This window comes from Lepeophtheirus salmonis, chromosome 7 (genome assembly GCF_016086655.4).
Source record: "Lepeophtheirus salmonis chromosome 7, UVic_Lsal_1.4, whole genome shotgun sequence".
Classification (NCBI taxonomy): domain Eukaryota; kingdom Metazoa; phylum Arthropoda; class Copepoda; order Siphonostomatoida; family Caligidae; genus Lepeophtheirus; species Lepeophtheirus salmonis.
The window spans coordinates 36677095-36698520 of record NC_052137.2 but is presented as its reverse complement, the minus strand read 5'-3'; the positions used below and the strand labels follow the sequence as shown (position 1 = coordinate 36698520).

The 21426-nt window shown below is 31.9% G+C and overlaps 1 long non-coding RNA gene across 1 annotated transcript; it reads left to right on the top strand.

Moving 5' to 3' along the window:
- The first annotated feature begins 228 nt into the window (after positions 1-228).
- LOC139905940 (uncharacterized) lies at positions 229-2522 on the top strand. Its single transcript, XR_011781099.1, has 2 exons — positions 229-416; positions 1772-2522. It is a non-coding gene; the product is annotated as an uncharacterized lncRNA (long non-coding RNA).
- Positions 2523-21426: the final 18904 nt, after the last annotated feature.

The following is a 21426-nucleotide window of genomic DNA, read 5'->3' as shown; positions in this document are numbered from 1 at the left end:
CACATTAACTTAAGTACGTAGCTCAATGTTCTGAACAACTTTTATCTTATGTCTAAAGTCTGTAGTAGATATAATCAATGTAGTTTTTCATGTTTTTTCGATATTTTATTTTTTAATAATTTATTTTCTGTACAAATAAATGATTCCTAAATATACTTAACTTAGCTAAAAAAAACAAAGATTGATATTTATGCATGGGTTCAGTAATAATATTTTTTGACAAAAAGATTAGCTTATCTATATTTCCTATAATAGACATGAATTGATTAGTGTCACAACATCGTTAACTGACGAAAAAATTATTTCAATTGATACAAACGTACTTGTAGTTGTGAAGTATTATTTAAAAATTTATTTAAATTATATCTCTACCATACCTCTGCGTTTCCGTCAACTGGGATGGATTTAATCATTTTGTAAGTAAACTTTTTCAATTTCTATTTGATAATGTTTTATTTCTGCGTAGGTCTGCCATGTAGGCTTGTTTAGTAGGCGGGGATTCATCATATCTCCATATCAAATTTTCTATCCATAACTATTTTTTGGTTGATGGTGCATAAATGAAATGTGTTTTTTTATCAATACAGATTACTTCGAAATAACTAAAAATAAAGAATCGAAGAAATCATTAATATTAGTTCCCTAAATATTTAGGCCACAATATTAAGAGTCAAAATATATGTTTGATTTTGTAAAAAAATATAAACAAAGCAATTGCTCTGGTAAAAGCTGGCCGAACTGTGGTACAACCCCATACCGTAACCGTCCTACTAGATGTGTACTCAATTTTTTTTTATATAGCATGTTGAGTTGTAGCTACATATGCACGTTGTTAAACCTCTTTTAAAATCACATTCATTATTTTATATAACTTCTCTTGTTTTCTTTTCTTTTTTAATAGCGATGCAATGAACATTAGCTATACAAGATTGTTCTTTAAAAATGATTCCTCCACAGACAAACCAACTTTGCTAGATTGATTTATATCGGTACTAGGAAAAATGCCCTGGAGAAAATTGCCATAGAGGGAAATTTGCTTGTATTTTGTTCAAACTTTATGGTGAATAATAGCACATTATAAATTTGCTTAATATTATTAATGACAAATATATAAACAAATTTCTTTTTCCCCGTCCTCCAAGTGTTAACTTCAAGTATGAGTAATATTATTACAAGAAAATTTCCTTGCAACTTTTTTTTTGGTATTGGAGGGATTCCTTGGATGTTTTGGATGAATTGGCGGTAGTTTTTACCAATACCGCACAACCCCCGGCCAATCCGAGGGAGTAGGATATTCAACCTTAAAACAAGAGGACATAAGATATTTATTGCCCCACTCCCCCACCACCAACCATTTCCCTCGATCTATTTCAAAAAGACTGAACTGAATTTAAAAAATGCAAGGAAATTGTGTTGCAATAATATTACCCACACTTGAAGGTACTTCCTTTGGGGATGGAACAAAAAAAATATATTTAGATATTTTTCATAAATAATACTAAGGGAATGAATAATGTATTATTATTCATCAGGAAGTTTGAAGAAAATACGGGCAATTTTTCTAACTGGCAATTTTCCTCCATGGAAATTTTCTCGAGGGAAATCTTCCACGGGCCATTTTCCCCAGAGTATGTTTCCGGGCACGCATATAGTCATATAATGCACATTTAATACTTGGAAAAAGGAAATAAAAATTAGGAATTTACTAAAAAAACTCACACATTTATAAGATTCAAAAACAGAATTAAATCAAAAAAAAATTTAATTACAGAAACTCCAAAAAGTGGAAACTGCAAGCTCTGAAAGAACCAATCCCAGGACTATTCGCAATAATTATGAAATTATATATATACATATTATTTTTTTTGTACCTCGGTACAACTGTATTCGAACTTAATATTTTATAAAAACAGTATTATCGTAAAATCCTTGGGCAACGTTGTTCTTGGGCATCTATATTTATATATCCGAAATTGTACTTTTGTAGTGATGTAATTTATTTCAACTTGATATGGCCCGGTATAAAAATAACACAAGTATTTATGCTCAAGACTTATCTTAATATTGAAAAAAAAAATCTCAGTCAATTGGTGCATTATACTTATTACATATATTAGTACACTAAAACTAAAAAAATGTTGGGAAGTCTCCAGTGATTGTTTAGAGAAGAAACAAGTTATCTCTTCCGATGTTCTACCATATAAACTACACAAGATTAGTAAGCTGGAAAACACTCTCTACTTCAACCAAAATAATCAATAGTCTGTCATCTTATTAAGCCCTTTGATTATATCCTCGACAGACCCTTTAAAGCCAACCCTATCTTTTTATTTATTTATCTGATTTTGTTTCGATTTACCCGCTAAAAGCATTCTCAGCCTATTGTTTCCTTTCATTTGCATTCAATTAAAAAAACTATCCCTAGGACCAATTTATCTTCTCTTAAGAACAACACTCATTCAAACTATTTCTCTTACCAAAATCTAAAATGAAAATTGATAATATAGACAATAGACATTGAATTGGACGTTCATTTAATTTACTATGAATCAGTTTTTTTTTGTTTTGGTATTTTAAATCACTGTTTTTAAAATATCATCCTGAATTTATGTCAGGTTAAGATCCTGTAAACGGAAAACATTAAGATATTATAGTAATGTACTGGTTAATATTATTGATATACTATTTTATATATTCATATTTTTAAATTATAATGTTTTTATTTTTTCGTAAAAACTTAGGAATTTAAAATATTGTTATATTATTATTTTTGAAGAGGTCTCCAATGGAGTCAAAATCGATTAAATGTTATTGAACCTCTAAACATCTATGTTCTATTGTGTTGGTTGAGTCAAGTCCATCGTCTTTAAAAAAATTTGACGATATATGGGAAAGAAAAGCTTAAAAGATATTCTTTCTTCTTAAAATATCAAAAAATTACTTAAATTTTACAGTATTCCTTATTTACTAAAGGAAAGAATGAGTACGTACAATATAGGAGCTCTTAAAACAACCCTAACGAGGTCAGAATGAGTCTGCAGTATTGTGTCATTATTATTTTGAGTTTTTTTTTTTTTTTTAAACTTTCGATTCAAACAAATCAATAATAAATACATATATATATTTTTTTATTTCCTTAATGGAATATATATATAACATATATATAAGAGATTTATCGTCTCTACAGCTCATCAATTCTTTTTGTATTCTATGTATAGATATCTTATTATTGTTATAGATATTACTATTTTATATATTATGATCCTTCATTTTCTTGAATTTGAGTCCAAGGACCACACCCACTCCTCCAATAAAAAGCCTTCCCTCATATCTATACTTTTTTTTTCCTATATGTATGTATAACAAAAAGGAAATATTCAAATCCCTTTACTTTGTGTTTCTTCAAGCGTGATTCCATGCTTTGTACGAAGAGAACTAAGTGATAATCATTCTCCCCCCCCCCTTTTGCACCCCCTTAATTTCATTCTTTCTACATCATTCACATTCATGCCTGACCCTTTTAAATGGCCTTTAGTGAAGAGAAGATTCTTTTATTTTTTGCTCACTCACTTATTACTCCATTCATGTACATACATATACTTGGTCTATTTATCTTTATATAGGTATACATATATCCTAATCCATTTCCAAAAAGTTCTTGAGAAAAATACACACAATATCTTCATTTCATAAAATCCTCCTAGAGGAAGGAACCAAAATAAACAACAACATTTAAATAAACAAACTCTCCCTAAGGAGATGTTCTCTCATACACATTTGCACACTTATAATACAATTTTAGGCTTTATGTACCTATGTACTAGGGCAGGGATTCTCAACCCTTTTTTTTAGTGTTGTAGCAGTTGTCAAATATACCCCAAAGTACCCCAATTATGATAAAATAGATTTTAATACTGGAAATGAAACATCTTTCGGAACAAATGTCCCTTTTACTGTTGCATAAATGTATTATCTTGGAAGTATTTGCCAATTTTGCAATTTTTAATCAAGGTTTTGTGAATTTGATTAATTTGTTCACTTTTAACTCATTGTTTGGCTTTGTCTATTTCTCTCTTTTTATTATTTTAATGTATACAACATGTTACAAATGTAATTCAACTGATATCCCATATATCACACTCAATCTCATCAAAATTAATAAGTAAATTTTTATTACTTAAAGTTCGTTATAATTAAAGAATAATTAATATAAGTTTTTATCGAAAATGAAATTATAGCCTTTAAACTATAATAACCACAAATTATATTTTGTTAATACCCTATCCTATTGTTGTTTTTATTTATTAGCATAATTTTGATTCTATGTCAACTGTGTACCAAAAAATAAAATTTGCTTATTATTAAGCTTAACTTTTAATCCATGTTCATTAACGGAGGTTAATGTGGCATTTCCTGGGAATTTCTCATATGTGATAAACTCCGATAAATTCTGGGATCGCTGGAGGTAAACCATAGATTATACTTATAGTACATATGTATGTATCTACGTATTTTTTATGTGATGAACTAATATTACGTTCTAAGCTTTCACTTAATTCCATTGAAAAGGCATTCATTCAATAAAATGATTTGAGTGGAGATAGAGGTCTTATTTATTTTCAGATCAAAATACGAATGAAAAAAAATGTTTTTACGTCATCCAATTAGTGACGTATATGAATGAATAATTTAAGGTATATATTTTTTTAAGTGAATCTTACTTGTATGTAAATATAAGTAAACTATGTATATATTTATAAAAGAAGTACTTGATATTATTACTAAACAGAAAATCAGTCAGTGATGTGAAATTACCAAGCGTGAAAGTATGTCTGAACACCTCTAAGATATAATATACTCCACACCAGGGGTGCTCAACATATGTGCCGCGGAAGCAGAGGTACTAAATTATATTTTAGGTAAGTAAACAGAGGTAAAATGTCAGCTCCTGCAATAGCAAAGCCAATTAAAGGAGGTTGAGACACGGGCAACATGGATCATATTTTAGGTACAACTATAAATGAAAAAAATATGATAATGGAATAATGAAAGTTGCAACCTGAAAGCTGTTATTTATTTTAAAAGCTGTTGTCAGTATTATTTTATTCTTGAAGAGAGAACATATAATAATAAAGTATTCACTAGTGCGTGAAAGAAACAAAAAAAAATAACCCTAAGGATTTCTTGAAGAGTAACAAATGTAAGTCATGGATTGGACTCGGAGTAGAATTGAGGATCAACATTGGAATAATTTCTGCCTATATCATTGCTAGATAGGGAGTGGAGTGGGATTTGAGGATATTTCCCCATTTAATAAAACGTCATGACAGCTATACTACTACCCAAACATTTTTCAAATCGTCAGAGTGCCCAGGTTATTTTTTTTTTTAAAGCATACTTGTAGATCAAATTATTTTCAACTATGTAGTTCACGTGAGAATGCACAAAATTTAGGATTAATAAGAAGGAAAAATAGTTTCAAATCAGCCTCTCCCCCATCCCACTACGACTATATCTCTTTATTTCCCAGGGGAAAGCTTAAGTGTTACACTGAAGGTGGGCAGACGCTGCATTCTGTTCATTATAGCCGACAGTGGCACAACACATATCATCATCCTTATTTGTTATACAAACATGTTAGGTTTATACTTATTTATTTGGGATTGTGTGCCTTGGAAATGTTTCTAATCACAAATGTCCCATGAGTGGAAAATGTGTTTATGGACCCTTTACAATCCAACTAGGAAAATTAGATTCAAATTTGATAACGTAGTATAAAGTGGTGGAGTAAATTAATGATTGTAAAAATTATGAGCTTTTTTTTTTCTTTTTTTACAATTTTTTTCTCCTCTCTCAATCTCAACTTCTGATTTATCTTCATAATTTCTGGTTTATTCTGAAATATTATAGGATTTATTCTTCAATATTTATGGTTTTGTCTACTTATGATTGAGTTAATATGGAAAATAATCAGGCAGTATTCCACTATAATTGTCCATGGATTTTTAATTTTTGAATAGGAGCACCAACAAAATATTTTAATAAATTAAAACTTTATTTCCTAATCCAGAAATCCTTAACAATTTATCTCATGAATTAAAAATAGGTGAAATAATAAAAGTTCACTTTCTTTTTTGCAATGTTTTGACTATAAGAAACATTTCCTAAGAAAAAAAAATTGGGGAAGGTTCCCCTCAAGCAACATTATGAAGGTTCATAATTGCTACAAAAATGAAATAATATTATTACACATTCCATAATCGTTATTTAATATGAAATTTCATTTCATTAAACTCAATTATTATTTATTTTTCTAATAATAAATAATTTACTTACAAGCTCATAGAAATAATTATACAAAGGATATTGCAACTGAAAGAAGGAAAACAATCGTGTGGCAGGTAAACTCCAGTATTTCCGATGCTGAAATATATTAATGTTTATCCTTAAACATCTATTAACACGACATTCCTTGCAGGTTATATACTTTTTGATATTATTGCTCCAATGCAACGTTATGATAGAAAATGTCATTTTACTTTAACAAAAAAAAATTTGACAATTTTGCTTTTTTTTCTATATAAATTAAAATTAAATGCTAGTCTTGAATATATTAAAATAATATATACTTTTGTCAATTTTTATTTTTTCTGCAAAAGAATATTGGTTAGAGTTAAGCACATAACAATGGACTTGAGCATATTTTAGCATCTTTTTCTTAATCTTCTTTGATCCATAGTTTACAATAATTGGCTTAAATAATTTACTTCCATAAAAAGAAAACGGAGTCTTTTAACAAAGTGTTTATGCCTTTATCATTTCCTAAGTCGTAATACTATTAAAGCTGATTTCATGAATCATAGTTTTTGACGGCTACAGAGCAAGTAAATGGTTGCAAGGAAAGAGAGGGGTGAATCATCCTAGGAGATGAAAAGAGGGGAATGGTTTTGACATGTGCATGATGATGACGACAGGGAAAAAGTCGTAAAACGTAAGAGACAACTCATGCGTAAATTCTATCTCTTTTTTTTAACAAAAATATATTACGAATCGAGCATACATACGTATATGTACAATAAACATATATGTACATCGAACTGTCCTCATTTCCAGGAAGGATAATCCTTAAAAATATTTTTATATTTTATACTATCAAATATTTCAAATTTCAAGACATACAAATATATCATCATTCTTTGCAATATATATTTGTGTGGAATTTCGATTCTAGATACGAGGTGTGTTCAAGAAGTTAGGTCACTTCTCAAATTTTGCAGGTAAAGTAGATTTGGTATGTTTAATTTTTGATATTAGTACATCCGCCACGAAGATATATTTACTGGTTCAGCTATTTAATATGTTCAGTTTGTTTGAGCAAGGCATAACGGTTTTAAGTATTTTGCGTGTTTGCCGATTTTTTGCCATTGAAAAACATGAATCAAAGACTTTATATGAAATTTTATGTAAAAAATGAAATTAATTGCTCCCAAAACACTTGAAATATTGAGCATAGAGTACAGTGAAACTGTTCTGAACTTAAAAAAATGTTTACAGCAGTTATTCATCGAGAAAACATTCCAAATTTATTGGAATAGATTTCCAGTTGTATCTGTTTGAATATAAATTAATTTTATTTTGCGAATGATGCCCTCTATCTTAAGAGTATAACACTTCCAGTATGGCCAGTAAGATGCCAATGGCAAGCCTCAATCTGGACACCCAAACACGTCTACAACAGATGAAAATGTTGTAGCAGTAAAGAAAATTGATTTTAAAAAACGTCGAATCACGATCAGAAATGTTGCTGAGGATATTGACATATCGGTTGGCTCGTACAATATTTTTTTTTCGAACATTCTTGTGCATGAGACGAGTGTCCGCGAAACTGAATCTGATTATTTTTGGCCAAAATAATCCTTTCATTTTTGGCCAAAAACAGCACTACAATCATGCCTCATCCAACCAAAACTGAAGATACCTATGAAAGGATGGAGATTGCAGCGATTGATGAGATACAGTCCACATCGCTGTAAGAGCTCAAGGCTATACCAAAAAGTGATTATGAGAAGTGCTATGAGGATTGGAAAAGGCGTTGGTACAAGTATATTGTATCTAAGGGGGATTATTTTGAAGGAGACAACATAAATATTAATGAATAAATAAATATTTTTTCTTAAACAAATACTAAGTCCCTTTACTTTTTGAACATACCTCCTATTTGTACTTAATAGTGTTGAGACTCGGTCCAAGACCAAATTTATTTTTAGTATAGTATTAAGTGATTTTTTCTATACCAATTTGGGACGATAATTTGTTCCATGCCCCCATCTTAGAGGGTAGCCTGAGTGGTAATCATTTTCAAACCGTAGACACATTTTTTTTGTAAGACCAATCCAGACCAATTTTTTTTTATTTTTTTTTGAGACACTTCTAGACAGAAATGCTTTACAGCACCGAATTATTTCGATTTACTATTCATTATTAAAGTTTCAACACGGTCTAGGGTTTTCAGATATAACCCTAATATTAATATTCCGTAGTATTTCTCTTAGTGAATCAAAATAGTTGCGTCCTTTAAAGAAATTTGGTCTGAGGTGAGAGTGTAGATTGCAAGTTCTGTAGCAAAGAGCAAGAAACGTCTGTACACATTATATACGAATGTGTTATCATTTATTATTACTACTATTTATCATTGAGAATGGTTAAAGAAAAGGTAAACAACAATCCACAAGTTAGGACCTCAAAAATAGATTTGAGTAGTGGTCACAGATCCGAACCTTGCTAGGGCTATTCGAATAGAGGTAATCAATCACAAAGTCCAATAAATGATATCAAGTAGATGCAACAGGAAATTTATTCCAATAAATTTGGAATGTTTCCTCGATAAATAATTCTCTGTTTTAGCAACTTTATCCAACAATGGCCGTTAACTAGAACTTTTAAATCCCGGTTGGATATTTTAATTTTAATTATCCAACAATTTTTACTAAACAAAAAAATGTAGCAAAAACAACCTTTTTTAGTTTTGAAAATCCTTTTAATTAGCTATGATGAAATATTAAAGTATAGGTGAGAAAGCAAAAGGAAGAAGAAATTCATTCTTTGTCGTATTTTATTAAGGTAAATTTTCCTTTCGTTATTTTACAAATTATATTTGTAAATTTACAATTTAAAGTTTTCTTACACTACTCAATTAGCGTAAGTCTCAAAAACGTATAAGGATTCATAAGAATAATATGAAAACAATGCTCTGAACTAATCTTACTTCTAACTTTGATACTAATATAAGGAATAGCCCTGCTATATATATCAAAGCCTTAATTAATTCTTGTGTCCCTCCCCAGTAAAACCAATGTATGAATTACTACATCCAAATTGAATTAAAATGCATGATTTCAGAATTAATTACAATGTTGTATGTGAAGTATTATATTTACTCCATCTAACCTAGGAATCTTTTAGTGAAATCCATATACATGATATATGTTTATTTCTCTAGGAATCGCCTACGCGCAAACGTACACACATTAAGTTCAAGAAAATAACTTCTTCTGAGTGCGTTGTCCATGAGCTACGTCGATTCCATAAGATACATTTATGCTATAATTTATGTATGAGGGTGTAACTTCTGCAGGACGAAAATTATTTGTGCTGAACTGCATAGGGTGTAACTTCCGGTTACCATATTATTGAAGTACATGTAGAGTGATTCGACTTTTTCGAGATAATTAGTACTGCCGATGATCTTGAAAGGTGTACACACCACAGTTTATGCATACTTTATTGTGTAATAATATATATAAACCCTTTAGTTAGGTAACAAATAATAAGTTTGAACACGAGATATGATTACAGATGGAAAATTAAGTTTAAAAATAATTGCATTATATTGAGAATTCACTAATTACTCATTCATCGATGTTCAAGAATAAAAATACCGGAGGAGAATAGAAGAGCCAGAATGGCAAACTGCAACTCCTGTACAAGATATTCTGGAAAGTAATTATATGGTGCCTTACATAAATATCTCCACCACACTCATCCCTCAGTCCACGGATCGACTCTAAAGCCCCACCTTCGAAGGCTCAATAAGAGACAAACTTACAACGTCCTCCACGTAATTAGACCTTGTATTGAACAAATCATAAATAAGAATAGCGGAGATAATAATCAGTTTATACATGGAGACAAGAAAAAAAAGTTGGTGTACGGTTTGACAACGATTAAGTTTCGGTTTACGGTCTGAGATTGCAGTCTGGACCAAAACATCGGTCCTCATCAGTCAAGAAAAAATCATTTAAGACCGAACCGAGAAAAAAATCGGTTTTAAACTTAGTCTCAACAATAGTATTCACCTACTGGCAAGTCTTTTAATAGTAATTTCACGACTTCTCTTACTGCCTGACTGACAGCCTTTCTTCATATTCATATTTTATCTTTGGCAAAAAACAATAAGTATATGTACTTTACAATGGGTCATTAAACAATCACTAATTGTGAGATAATATATATATTATACCTACATCTAAAAACGTATATATATTTATTTATACAATAAATACATGGAAGGATAACGCCATTTGAGAGTAATGTGAAAACAGAGGGAAAATTGTTGCAAAAACACTTTGCTCAAATAAATATATACATATGTAATATGTATGTAAGGTAGAAGATATGTTTAATATTAATACTGCAATCATTTCAGAGCCTCATTAAAAGTATAATACGAGAGGGGGAGAGTAGGGCTTTTTAGCAAACTTTTCTCTTTTGGGCATATTACTCAGCTTGTAGAAGGGATATTGAGACTATGGATGGGGAATGTTAGAAACTCGTAGTGAGTATTGATAAATAGTCGTACCATTGAAATCAAAATATACATTTTAAATAATCTAATCAACATATGTAAATGGACAGAGTAGGGGCCCATAACTTGGAGTAACATTAATTACAATTTAATTCTCTACAGAACCAAATCATACCTGAAACAAAAACAAACAAGTTTTGGTTTTATCCCATGTCTCTAAAAGGAAAAAATGGTGGAAAAACAACAAAAGGCCAACGTCACCTCTGAACTGCTGTCCGAGTCAAGGCAGCAGAAACTGTTGGCATCTCCGTTTGGACTACCTACAATATTTAAAAGTCCATTACAGTCCCACACAGCCAAGAAGAAACAAAACTTCTTCAACAACAGCTGACTTATGGCCTTCTTACATGTAGGGCTCCTTCAGCCCTAGCATTAACCACCATCGAGGAGAATGTCTGCCGTTCCTCTCATTCAAACTTTGATTCGGTCAGAGCTGCCATCAGGACAGCGTGGTAGGCGATTGACACATCCTTCATCGTCAAGAGCTGCCAATCTCTTCACCAGCGTGTCGAAACTGTTATTGCTTGTGAGGGAGGACATATCGAATTGAAAATATTATTAAAGATTGTGTAAAAACATATTACAAATTATTTTTGAGTTGTCTCTTTTCAATTCCATAATAATCATATTTTTAGTAATTTAGTCGTGCTGCAACAAGTTTTGATTCACGACTTGGTATAAAGAAAATATATAATAAATTATAAATAAACTTATTAAAGATATTAAGCCTAACATAATTAAAGTGATATCACAAATTCGTATTTCATCTTACGAGGATTTGACATTTTTTAAGGTTTTTTGACTCTGTATTGCTTCGTTTTTTTGGTTTTTGTTGTTTTTTTTTGGTTTTGTTGCCTTAATTATCATGATTCCGCTACTCTTTCATTCCAAAAGCTAATATTTCACTAAACCTGCGGATGCACTCTCTAAAATGGGACTGAAAAATCTAACCTGGATGTCCTATATGTCACAGAAAAGACAGAAATAAGAAACGTCATTAATTCCATTTAGTTGAAAGTGTGGCGGAGTGATACAAGTTGTGAGGGCTGGAAGATATGAAGGAGAGGAGGACATGAAATTGCCAACCTTCGTGAAAATGACATTATATATATTTATTTATACCTTAAAAATATTTTACTCATTATGTTTAATCTTATAAGTGATATATGTTTTAAATTGACGATAACTTTTTTTTATTTGATTTGATTTTGTACAGATATGATGATTGTGTTTAGAAGATAAATGAACTGAAATATACCTCAACGTCTAGAATATAAGTTACTGTACTAAATTGGAATTTTCGTGACTTTGGTTCGACTACGTACAATATATATAAAGTATCTCACAAAAAAACTTAACTGATTAACAACATTCAACAATGAAATTAATCAAAAATGATTACACCATGCGACATCATTTTGTCCACATGCTGAACCCAACATTTATTATTGTTACTTAAGCCATAGAACTTGAATATGACCATTAAAACTTTCAAGAGATATCCGTTTGGTCTTTAAAGCCTTATTAAAAAAATCAAGTTTTTAGGGTATATAATTTTAAAACTTGATTTCATCTACGGGCACTCCAAGACATTCATTTTCTTGCATAGTATTATATTTCCATAAAAGCATTAATAGCTTACGTATTTAGGGTAACACTTAGCTTCAGTACAAAATGAATTTAGAGAATGAGTCACAGTGTACTCACGAAAAGCAGTAGCTAATATAACACACCCTTAGGTGGTTATCTTACATAAGGGCTGGAGTAAGACTTGTAGAAACTAGCTAAAAATGAACGCCAACTAGCTGTGCTCTCCCCTACTTCTCAAAAGAAAATATTTTTGTACTTAGTAGTCTTGTTTCAATCGACCTCTTATATTAATAGAAAAATAACTGGGTCTAGAAATATGGGTTCTCAATAATAAAAGTAATAACCCTGATCGAGGTTTCCATTTATTTATTAAAAGTTTTTTATTATTTCCATTCTATGAATAGACTCGTTGAAGGAACCCTTCCGTGAAGCAGTAATAATGCCAGTAATGATAATGGCAATAAAAATCCAAGTACATTTTAAGATTTTCTAGTACTTAAAAAAGGGAGGGGAAATATTATAAGGACCACCAATTTATATATTCATATATATTTATATTAACCTCAAACGAACATCCAATTTCAATCACTCTATTTGGTTCTATCAATAGCAATAGGGAATTAATTTAATTACATCATGGCATACTTACATACGTACTTATACGTTCATTTATTCATTCATTTCCTATATATCCTGTATAATGCATTGGGCTCATTTCACGCCAAAATATTCAAAAATTACAAAAAATGTAACGATATATCCCCAAATTAGCTTTTTTTTTAACAGGATGTAGACATTAGAGCCTGCCTCAGCAAATAGTACCGTTTTTATAATAAAATTTACATCAATGTCATTAGAAACAACGTATTACATAGTATCAGAAGTCATTTATTATTATAATTATACCCTGAAATATCAACAATTATTTCGCACATTGATGACGTAGTCATTGGATATACCAGCCCACTCCTTCTCAACGAAGGTATCCAAGGAATCAATATTGCGTTGGGGGACTTTGCAGGTATTGCTCTACACGAAGCACAACATTCCATAGTCCAGTGGTGAAAATTCCGGTGATGAGGAGAGCCACAAGTTTGGAGGCCATAGATCGGTGATTTTTTTCTTGCAACAGGCTAGAGTTAATATGCTGAGTTTTGTTGGCAACAATAACACTTTTTGGATTTTTTTAGCATCAAATCAGGACTTCACAACCTATTTCATTACCACTTGGGCGTCCTTGACTTCAATTTCAAAGAACACGCCGGTCAATAAGTCTTCAGTAACAATCTTGTTGTGTTCTCCTCTTCCTGTCTTCCTGGAGAGACTCTTTCCTGAACTTACGACAACATCAACAGAGCAATTCGAAATGCCCACTCTCCTTTACAGAGTGATTGGCGTGGAAGAATATCTGCCATTCGTTGTCTTGTTCCCTCTATTGCTATTATTTGTTTATGTATCCCAACCAATAGTACACTGCATTAAAACTGATACACTTTGAAACAATTTCTTTTTTATAACCAAGCATCGATTGCAAATAATAACGACTTTATGGAGCTTTAATTGACGCGGTACGACTTGCTTACGCACAATGTACTTAATTTTGGAAATCCTAAAATGTTATATCAATCAGTTCCTTAATTCCAGAGATATGGGGATATAGTTTTAGAAAAATTAAATATACAGTCTCCCGCTAAAGTAGTATAACATGGATATAATGATATATATTCTATAGTCTTCAATTTCCAGAATATATTCTTTATTAGTATTAAATTAAAGTTTATTCAATATGACTCCTTTCTGCTCTAACAACAGCCCTGAACATTTGGAGGCACTAGTGCAACTGGGATATCCTTCCTTGATACCTTACCTGCAACCATCAACCGATCCTTATTGGCTCTATGAATTTGAACACTAGTTTGCAAAATGGCATATAAGTGTGGTGAGGAAAGAGGGTAAAAATCCTTTTTGCCTGAAGTGATCAAAATTTTCTACACAAAATTGCTGACAAATACTGTGTGTGCTGGAGCACCATTCTACTGGAACCACGCGGCAATACATATCTCTTCGTGAAGACCAGGTAAACAAATCCACTGATTTTGACTCCATCAGGTATCTGGAATATCGGAGATTTCCCTCCATTTGAGGTTACTGCTCCCTGCACCATAACCTACGGCGGCTTCTGGGTCTTAAACAAAAATAACCATTGTTATAACATAACAAACCATATTGGATGCTTGTGAAAGTAATTATTTTTAGCTAAAACCTATGTTTCACTAATTTAGCGAGAGTAGGTACGTATTTTCTTCAAAATTAGGTGTAGAAATTTGATTAGACTCTCCTTTCAAAATCAATAAAATTTGTGTGTAGATTTATTTTAGCAATATTTATTACTATTATTTAGTTTTTCAAATTTTATTAATAAAATACTACCGGGTCGTGCAAAATTATTTACCGATGATGTAAATATACTTTTTAAGAGGTTTTGTGGCAACCAATCTGATTGTTTCGTATTTTTACTGTTAAAATAAACAAAAATCCTTCCACGTGAGACCATGTCCAATCAGGAAACAAAGAGGATCGAAATTGAAGCCCTCCTCCGAGCGGGAGTACCTCATAACAACATTAAGGAACAGGTTGGGGTCTCGTTGAAGACAATTTACAACGTTGCAAGCACTTAGAGGCTGGGGGTGATCTCAAGCATTCCCCTGTGGCTGGCAGGAAGCCCACTGTCTCAACAAGGCAAGTAAAGGCAGTGTTCAAGAGGACTCCCAACAGGTCCATTGCCGACATGGCCAGAAAGATGGGAACGTCGACATCAACTGTTTCAAGGGCATTGAAAAAGGCTGGAGGAAAGTCCCTGAGGCGTACTGAACGCCCTCTGGTAACTGAACGTCAGTGAGAAGTCAGACTTGAGCGTGCCAAGAAAATCTTGAATGATATCAAGAGCTCATCTGAACGCATCATCATTTTTTCAGATGAGAAAACTTTTACGGTCGATCCTGTTTTCAACAGGCAAAATGACCGTGTTGAGAGCTTAGGAGATGTTTGGAGATCCAACGGGAAGGCCATGAAGCCGGTATGGTTCCCCACTGGCTCAGATTAACAACGGAGGATTATGTGAAGATTTTGGCGTCCAAGGTCCTTCTGTGGATCAAATCCATAGTCGGCAACTCTCCTTGGGCTTTTCAACAAGATGGAGCACCCGCCCACGCTTCCAAGAAAGCTCAGGAGTAGGTCAAGGACAACATGAACTTTTGGCCCAAGGACTACTGGCCCCCTCAGAGCCCAGATCTTAGCCCACTAGACTTCTTTATCTAGGTGCACGTGGAGACCAAGGCCTGCAAAAAACGACACAAGAACATAAATGCCTTAAAGGCTGCTGTCAACAAGGCCTGGGTCTCCATGGACGCCGATTACCTCCAGCAAGTCTGTGGCAGCTTCAGACGTCGCCTGACCAGTGTCATTGAGTCAAATGGTGGCTACATTGATTAAATTTGATCACAAACTATTTTATTATTCTAAAAATGTATGAATAAAGTGTTTCTCAAGTCATTCGAAATGTCATTATTGTTCGCGATATGTTCTGAACAAAAATCGGTAAAAAATTCTGCACGGCCCGGTAATATGTTTTTTTCTTCTTTTGTTATAAAAATATGGCTTTTATATTTTATAAGCCAATTCTGAGATATGTGGTTATCTCCCGTTGTTGTTTTAGCGTGAAATGACAAAGTGACGAAATATGCAGTGATGGTTTATTACGTCCTTCGCACAAAGATTCATTTTTCATTCTTAAATTCTAGGATTTTCTTTATAAAAAGCTTAAAAAGGGTTTTATCTTTATTAGTTACTATTTAAATATTAAAGACAGTGTTAATATACTAATAATCATATGATATATGTTTGTAGTGTTCATACATAATATCAAGTGACTGTCTTCCTCATATCTCTATTCACAAAAAACGATGATGCATATTCCCGATAATGATTATTATTAAGAGAAACTTGATAAAATAATATATATCTGTGTACATAATGTCTATATGAAAACGTGCCATCAAGTTTGATGATCAGGACACATGGATAAGGAATCGTTGTAGACGAGTAAATATATACAACTACTTCAGATTGCAAGTATTTGGGATCATGGGCCCCGTTTTCAAATTGGATAAATTTTCTTTAATAAGAATCAAATTTCCTTACTTGTGACACACTATAAATATCAACCCATTTCACCTCAGAGAACAATGATGTACTTTGGACCATTAGCGTTGTTTGGTAGGGGGGACGTTGATAATCATTCTCAAATGATATTAAATGGTATGAAGCTTCAGTGAGTTAAAGTTGACTCGGAGATTTTTGTAAATGATGGTCAATTTTTGTAGAACAATCTTTATAATACTTTATAACTTTTTCTATGAAGGGTTTTAGACTATAAAATATTGTCTCATATTAAATATATTTGGGTATATTAGTAAGCTAATGGATAGATCCTCTGATTGATACAAGCCATTCAATTTTTCTCATTTTATAGCAATTATTTCAGGTCTTGTCATATACGGAGTGGGATTTGTGTTTATTTACTTACTCTCACAAAGGCTTCCAGCTGATTTAATTATACGTAATGACATCTAAGCTGATCTGCTCCCCCGTATTCTTCAAATGTCTGGATTGTTATATTAATTTTTGGTATTTAAAATTTTGTATACATTTTGACACATCTCTGATAAGTATATTGGTATATTTTATTTTTTTAAATAAAACTCACCACGATTTTGTAATCCTATGTAAAAGTTAGAAGAAACACTATTTTATCATAAAGTACATTATTATAGTTATACATTTAGTAGGTTGATAAGATGGTCACTTGTTTGCTTAGGCATATTTCTCTTCTCAAGAAGGACTTCTTCTTATTCAAATCATTCATGTAAATAAATTATAATAATAATCAAACAAATACCCGGGAGAGCCTTTGTTATTTATGCATAAGTGATCATCTCGTAGAAGATAAAACAAACATATTCCTTAATAACAACAAATAAAATAACTGAATAAATTATATACAGGGCGCATACATACTTACATATTATACAATAAAATGATTGGACATCAAAACTTTTTCTGCCAACATTTACATATTTGAGGATCCATGGCATGAACTGCTCACATACATCAAGGAAAAATGTAAATAGTGATGTATATTTTGCTTTTTTGGAATTGGTAATGTGAAGAGTGAATTTGCTTTTCCACTACTGTTGTCATTATTATTTGACTCCTGAGAGGGGAAATTCCTTTTCTAATAAGTTCAATGATATTCAAAACCTTAGTGAACATTCGAGTGTGCTTATAAAAGACGCTAAGTAACTTGGAGGATTTGTTGGAGAGCTTTAACTGTGAGTCCTTGGTTGGACTCAGTGAAGAATTGAGGATCAACAACAAAGTAATAATTGTCATGTCCTTGTTTCTTTCAATTTCCCCCTCCTTTTTTTGTCACAGATGCTTGTAGCTGATGCAATGAGACGTCATGAAAGTTATGCTGCTCTTTTTTTTGCCAAAACATTCTTCAAATTGTCAGGGTTGCCATGTTGTTTTTCGGTTTCTTTCATGTTAACATCCCCAAAATACACGCAATTTTCATCATAAGTCTTACATATATGTATGTATGCATGTAAATACCATATTCTGACACTAGAGGGAGTTGCAATAGTGGCGATTGTACATGATAGAGTCCATTTGACTGATTAAAATGGATGCATTTGTACATATAAATTTATTTAGAACAAATACGTCATCATTTCATTTATGACTCAAATGATGGATGTTCTGGCTAAGGATTTTATTAGATGTATATACATGAACATAATATTTATGAAACCCCATTTTTGATAAAACGTTTTTCTTAGTCGAATGAAGATTTATTATCGTACATTATCGCTCTAAAGCAAAAGAGATAATAGACTAGGAATAATTTTTTAGTGTAGAAAATTAAAAAAATTAATTTGTGTGAAGGTTTCGCGATTCTACATACTTACATACATATAAGCACTACAAACGAATAAAAAGGGCTCTAAAAAGATGTTGAACGAGGTGCAAATTGCATTCGACTATAAATTTCATTTATTGGCCATTTTTTCTTTCTTTTTTTTTACTTTATCATGTGAAATGATTATTATCCTCATAATTATTAACATTATGTGCAGTTAACCATGAGTGTCTGACTTGAGACCGTAAAGAGATGTATGTATAAATTAGTGTTGGGTTTTCGTCTGAAAATCGTAGGGTGGTCTACACCGTTTTGATTATTAGTGGACATAATTCAGTCTAGTTTGGTCTCATTTTAAATTCATTCTAGACGGATACATAGATGAATTGTTGATAATGTCAGCTCTGTTTCAAAATTATGCGCATGGGTTAAATGTACTGTTAAAAAGGTAGCAGACAAAATCATTTGGGGAATATGGATGTGTGGTAAAATCGTGGTGTACATTATCATTGGGAGACAAAAGTTTTTTGGGTAATGTCATCATGAAGCATTATCATTGTACAAGCAATATTATCAAGTAGAATTACATTGTAAGCAATTTTATCTTGTGCAATTACATTGTAATTATATTAAGTATATTCAGCCAATCAAACTATTGTGTGATTTAAAAATATAATAGACCCCACCCCACAGATTGTGCAGGTGAACAGCTGGACCCCAATGCCTATTAAATTCCTTTACTGCCGCTTTCTTAAGCATTACGGACCCCTTATAATATCCCAAAGTACCCCCCCAATTGGTTACGTGATTCTCAGAGAGGCGTCCTGCCTGCGGACCCAACAGTTCACCTACACAACTAGTGGGCTAGAATGTATTGTATCAAATTAGAAAGGGTCCTTGATACTTAGAAATGAGGGTGGGTGGAGTTTAAGCTACCTTGGGTCCCAGAACTTCACCTCTACAACCTAAGAACTGAGGTGTATTTTTGGATATGGAGAGGGTTCTTGGATGCTCAGGAAAGGGGTAGTGAAGACCCAGGGGCACAGTGGGTCACCTGAACAACTTGTGGGCTGGATTGAATTATAAGATGAGTCATTGATAAGTGTATGGGCCTTGTACTTTATCTGTACAACCTGAGAGCCAGGGTGGAGTGTATTTTTGGATATTTGAATGTGCCCTGATGCTCAGGGAAGTGGCTGCGATGGATTTTTTTTATCATTCCATAGTCTGATTGTTCGAATAGAATATAATTGCACACGATAATATTATCTTGCATGAAATTACCCACAATAATTATGCTTAGAATGATGTTGCTCCTAGATAATATTACTCAATATGATTTTGTCTCACGATGATACTGTACACGACGATTTTACAACACAATGATATTACCCCAACGATTTTTTCCGGAACCTTTTTACCACAATCATTTTAGTGGACTTCAACCTACAATAACGTCGTATTAAGTTAAATGTGTTACATAAACTAAATAACTCATATAGCAGGAAAATGCATAATTTCGGTATATGGTCTGTTATTGTGGTCGGAATCAAAATATAGATTCAAATTGATCCAGAAAAAATCCCTTAAGACCAAACTGAAATAAAAAAATACGATATTGAACCGAGTTTTAACCCCTAGGTGAAATAAGAGATAGGTATTTATGAGGTTTTCTACCTTCTTATTTCATTGCTTTTTAAGTTGGAGAAGATTCTTTCGTAATCACGAACCTAAAGGATTTATTACTCATTTATAGCCATCATTCGTGTCCGATTTTTTTATCTGTCCTTATTTTTAAGAGGAACTTATGATGAAAAAGAAAACGAGGTACTTCAATATTAATGCATTGATTGTGATGAAAAGAAAAAGAGATGAAAAGTCTAATTGGGTCGTTTCAGAGGGTCAGTTCTTTGTAGATATGATTTACCTTATGAAGAGTTAGGCCTCTTTATCAAAGAATACGACATTGTCTTATCTTTCTTAGGAATTGAAAGAAAAAAGAGATCTCAGAGTGTTCATCATTATGTGAGCATAGATTAAGGTGGAACTTATTTTAAGCTTCCCAAATGTTGAGTTCTTAAGGTCTCAAAATGAGCATTTGGTACAAAGATAGCAGTTGCTAATTTTGAGTTGTTTTAAAAAATAGGCTACATTTGATACATAATTATATTAACATATATATATTGTTTAAGTCTTCGATGCCCTCGACCTCAAATTACTTTCAAAGTAAATTATTTTTTAATGACACTCTTATTAAAGAAAATTGCAAGCATTTTTTATTCAATTTTTGCGTTTATTTTATTAAAAAAATAGATTTTTTTTACTCAAATACAGACCATAAATTACCAAGAACCAAATTCACACTTTTTAGTTTACAAATGTTTTGTTTAGTTTACAAATTTTTGTAAGTATCAGTCCACAGACATTTTCTAAAATGAAAAAAATATCAAGTGCGTGTATTGATTTTGTAACTGGCACGTATTTTCTTTTATGGCCTGGGTTGAAGACGTCTTTGGTATCAGTCAAGTTGTTTGACTGTGATAAATAAACAAACAAATATGTAGATAGGCGGAGAGCTACAATACTTTTTAAGTAAAGTTATCGTTGTTTTGAACAGATAAATAAATTTTTTTTAGAAAAATATAAGAAATATCTTTAATAGCCATTTATTTGACTAAATTTGTTGTTTTATTAGAAAAGCTGTAATGTATGTGAACCACATAGATGATTTTTTAACAATTCCACATTTTTTCTAAAAAAAATTTACATTTTCAAAATATTAAGAGCATTGAGCGCTACTTCTAAATATATTTCAAAGCGCTGCAAAATTTGCAAAGATTATCTTTGAACTAAAAGGAACATATCAAGATCTTCAAGATCCAACATTTAAAAATATGATCCATCCTAACGAACATATATATAGATATGTTGATCAATTTTCTAAAATATTGTTCTCCCATCTTTTTTCTCATTCTTTGTTTAGCTAGATAAC